Source organism: Temnothorax nylanderi, unplaced genomic scaffold (assembly GCF_030848795.1).
Source record: "Temnothorax nylanderi isolate EJ_2023f unplaced genomic scaffold, tnyl_v1.0 TNYL_tig0606_pilon, whole genome shotgun sequence".
Lineage (NCBI taxonomy): Eukaryota > Metazoa > Arthropoda > Insecta > Hymenoptera > Formicidae > Temnothorax > Temnothorax nylanderi.
The window spans coordinates 92,492-97,475 of NW_027249668.1; positions in this window are offsets into that span (position 1 = coordinate 92,492).

Below are 4,984 nucleotides of genomic sequence, written 5' to 3' on the forward strand. Positions count from 1 at the left end.
CGAAGACACTCGTCATTGTACAGGTATAAACAGGTCTTCATCTGAGAATTTGTATATACGATCCGTGCGCGAGTGTGTGTATATGGGTGCGTTCGCGCGCGTGTTATCATCAGCAACGACGTTACCCGAGCGGCGTGCGTAGAAGGGAAAAGGAAACGGAAGATAGGAGAGGAACGGAGAACGACGTGAAAGAGGAGAGCAGCGAAAGGGGGAGAAAGATAGAGACTCGCGGAGTCGCGCGAAAGGGGTGAAGGTGGGAGGAGAGGGTTAGAGGGATTCGCGGGTCGGTGTGCACAACCGGCGCAAGGGCGGGGATTCCCCCTTCGGCCAATCGGATCGACTAGCGAATGCGCTCACCTACGGTACCGCCGTCTCGCGCTGCTCGTTCACCTGCAGACGCCATGTCGTGACGTCACATCTCATTACGACCGGGCCCCGGCGTTTATGGTAACGACGTATTGTCGCCTCGCGACAAGTATCGCCTCGCGAGATTGCGAAAGTCGTTCGTAAAATTTCACTCCGGACATTTGATTCCGATACGTGAAATCACGATTGTGCCAGTGTCTCACATGTCCGACATATATATTTTTCGAATGTAAAATGAAGGAGATTTGATGATTGGTATCTCTGATAATTTTCTCAATTCTTTATTGCGAATCTCTAAAGCCCGTGTCACACTACGTATTACGGATCGCAGGTCGGAATCCAGCAATCTGGATCCGAAGCTGCTCGCCTGTGATTGGCTGAATTCTGATCCATGATCCGCAATCCCAATTCGATCTGGATCGGAATTCAGCAATCTGGATCCGAAGCCGCTCGTCTGTGATTGGCTGAATTCTAACCCATGATTTGCAATCCCAATCCAATCCGCGTCCACAATACGTAGTGTGACAGGCTTCAGACGATTCTCGTAACGCATATCGCTATTTAATTGCGATTGTTCAACCGACAACCAACATCGGTCATGGAAAAAAGATCATAAATCGTAGCCTCTTATATACTGCCTTGTATCTTCGATGGCCCTGGTATTTGTGTATCTGAATAGATGGTTCCATTAGGGGGATAGATATATAGTGTCTGCAGTATATCTATCCCCCCGGGATAGAAACGATTTTGGCGGCACGTCCTTCGAAGCTTTCCAAACGTTTCGGCATTTGGTTTTACGGGACCTGTCCAAGATACACACGGATCTTCTATTATATCGGAGGAGAAACGTAGCGAGGCCTTGACGGATTCACGGGGAGCGCTACGAACTCCTTTATTATTCGGCTGTTTTACGATTGCCCTATAAAGATCTCATAATTAGATTTTGGAAGTAATATCCTGCCGGAACTTGGCCAAGCCCTCGAATGGTCAGGTTCGGAATTGCAAGGGCCAATCTCTTGCTTTTTTTTATTTCTCTTTCTCTCTCTTTTCAAGGGTGCATCCGTGAATCAGGGACGAGCAATAATTTTCTCAAGAAGAAATCGACTTGGCTGGTGTTGCCAGAAGAATTTGCCATTAAAGAATAGCGCGGTAGATAAAGATCCCGTATCCTGTACATTACGTTATACGTTAAAAGGCCACTGATAGTTGGTATCGATCGATGAATCTCTCTCTCTCTCTCTTTTTCTTTCTCCCAACGAATTCCATCGTGTACAACCCTACGGAGGGTTGATGAAACGTTATTAATTACGCGAGAACGAGCAGCAGGCAGGTGGCCGGCTCCCCCCCGTGGCGTTAAATTATTCGTACGCATCGGAGCGCGTCTCGGACGCGATTCGCAGGAAGGCGCGTGCATCCGCGTGCAACGCGCGTCGACAGTGCGCGTGATCCCGATCCGAGCGGCGAGACAGCGCAAGAGGAGAAGGTTGCTTCGTCGTCGGTGGGGAATCGAAACGAGCGGGAAGGTAGTCTCGGCTGGTGGGGAATCACGGCGCGTCGACGGCGGCAGCGCGGCGGCGCAGGAGCATCGAAGCGCGGTGAAGAGGGGCGTCTCTGAATGAAATGAAGAAAAAAACGAGAAGGACTGAATCGCGATTGGTCCACGCGCGGCCTCACGGTCACGCCTTGCCTTTATACGTGCGCGAGCTCTCCTCTTACGAGACGAATGCGAATCGATCATGTCCCCCCCCCCCTTCTCCCACATAAAGAGCATTCCTGCCTCATTCTCGTGACCATTTTACTGCAATGCCGCAAATTGAAAGAAAAACGCAACTTCTATCCATAATCCGTTGATCGCGTCGTTAAATACATGAAGATTGTTTGAGAAGAGATATAAAAAGAATGCAAATGCCGCGTAGAGAAATATTTGCAGACATTTTTTTATTATAAATTTGTAGCTTGTTTTTCGTTTAGAGTTCGAATTCGTTTACATATATTTTCACGATTTCGGTATATGATTCTCAACAGAGAGGTTGAGAGAAAGGTATAGAATGTGGAAAATATTGAGAGCGAAGTCTGAAATAAAAAAAATTGTCTCATTAGGGTAAAGTTCCAACGTGTCGCGTTATACCGCGTTATAGCGTGTCTGACTCGGATAATCGGTCATCTAGCTCGATATTATCGATACGTCGATGCAGCGAGCGAAAGACGAAGGGGGTCTAAAACCGACAAGGCGAAAAGCTCGATACGATCGGCACGATCGCGTGGCGCACTATTTCTGCATACTCTCTCGCGACGATTATCGATCGCTTAATGACACCGATTTTATCGAAAATGCAGTCAATGCAGTCTCGGGTCTCCATCAACGTTGAGTAAGTTATGCGCGGGAGAAAGGTGTGTTTCTGCTCCTTTAACAATGCCTTCTCAAGTAGGTTGCGAAAAGATGTTGTTAAACTTACGTTAATCCGGGTTATCCATAATAAATGGCAAGAAATTTTATTTTTCAGACATTTAAACTTCACTCGTTATTATGCGGAATATTTATTTTGCTAGGGTCTTACGATAGGTACTTAGAATTTTCATTGCACATAATTATTACATTTCTATGAATAATAAATGATGAAGATAGCTGTAAATTTAATTCTGTCCATAATCGTAGAAATTCGTGATACTTGCCCATTTAACGGCGCTATGAAAGTCATTGATAAGAATTATTTATCAGAATATATAAGACTTTTATTGCATCACTCAATGACACGAGGCTATATTTGAATCGATATTGCGCGTTTAGAAGATAACAATGTGCATAAAATGAAGGATGTCTGGCGCAGGTAGGTATCGTCTTTATTAACGCGAACTATAACCACTATAACGATATATAATCGCTTCCCTCCAAACAACCCTGAAATCGCTTGACTTCGAACGGAGGTATTAATACCGATAATTGGAGTTAATTGATTTTTCCACGTATTATCGTATTTGCTCTGCATATATTTTTTGTTGATCATTATAGCCAGCGTATAATCACATATTGTATATTATCTATATCGTATAAAATTAACGATGTATCTCATACAAAATTACTTTTATAATTTGATCTTTATTGACTTATTAAATTATGTTAGGAATGCTGTTACATATTATATTTTAGCCCTTTGTTTACGATTTATATTATATCGTTTTTTGTTTGAATAAAAATCAATTTTAAGTAATCGTCAAACCGCTTGTACGGACCCGTAAAAGTACTGTAACGGTTAGTCTTCTAGTCAGCTAGCCTTCTGCAATTTTGTTAATTATTCCTTTTCTATTCATATTTTTATACCGGATGCTTCTCTTTATCTGCAGGATGTGGTGAAGCACATTCAACAGGTACCGATGTATCAGTATATACGCGAGTATTAAAATCACGGTATCAATTGGCTGTCTTGCCACATTATGGAGCGCAGATTACCGATCCGACGAGCATAATAGCCCGCGCAACGCTATACTTGGTCGCTAAGCTAGTCGCGTCCGTGGGTATCTTCTATTCCGGACTGGCTTATTACCTCGGATATCGCCGTACCTCGGGAATGCAACTGCCAATTACTCCGTGTTTCGACGAGTTCCTTAACTGCGTAGCTACCGTGGATCGACCCATGAGATTCGCCCCTTCGATCAGCTCCTAAAGATTAACCTGTGAACGCTTTTTCCAGTATCTAAATTTTCACCGAACGAAAAAAAAATAAATTTTCTCCTTTTAGTAGGTATATAACGTATCATATATCAGAGTGTTTTAGAGAGGGAAGAGAGAGCTAAGATAACTTTCCTCTTAAGGGATAAGACAAATACGGAAGATTTTAATGTAATGTATTATGTAATGTATACCTATAAATATAAGACGTAATAGATTCTCTTGCTTCCTGTTTCCTAATCGATTGAAGCATAGCAAACGAAAGCAAATGTGATTGATACACTGAGAGAAAAATCCAGGTTTAAATAATCGGGCAATCGTTTGAAAATTAACAAACGGGTAATCCGATAACTTTCAATCAGAATTATAAAAAGCCGATCAAGGCCAAAGTAATGTCTGATCAATGATATCCACTGAGAGAAATTAGTGACAACAAACATTTTGATTTGCTGCGGGTAGCAACCTTTTGTTGCAATAGCAAAAAGTTCGCTACCCGCAGCAAATCAAAATGTTTGTTGTCACTATAATGACAAATATTTGCTAATACAGCAAATCCTTTTTCTCAGTGTCATTGACATTATTTTCGCCTTGATCGCCGCTTTAAACTGGGGGGCAGTGTGGTCTAGTGGCAAGGTGCCAGACTCATAACTGCGAGGACTCGGGTTCGAGTCCATCTGACCACAGTTGGAATATTTCGTCTTTCAGAAAAAAGAGACGTTAACCTGCTGGTTTTCTTCCAGAGGTGCACATGTGTACACACAACATTTCTTTCAAAATATTTAGTATTGGTACGAATATTAAAATTGCGTAAAAATTTTTTATAATTTCGATTGAAAGTTAGCGGATTATCCGTTTGTTAATTTTCGAACGATTGTCCGATCATTTATTTCTCTCAGTGTAATGAATGGAATAGGCTGACTTGGTGTACATGTTGAATCATATTTTTTTAAA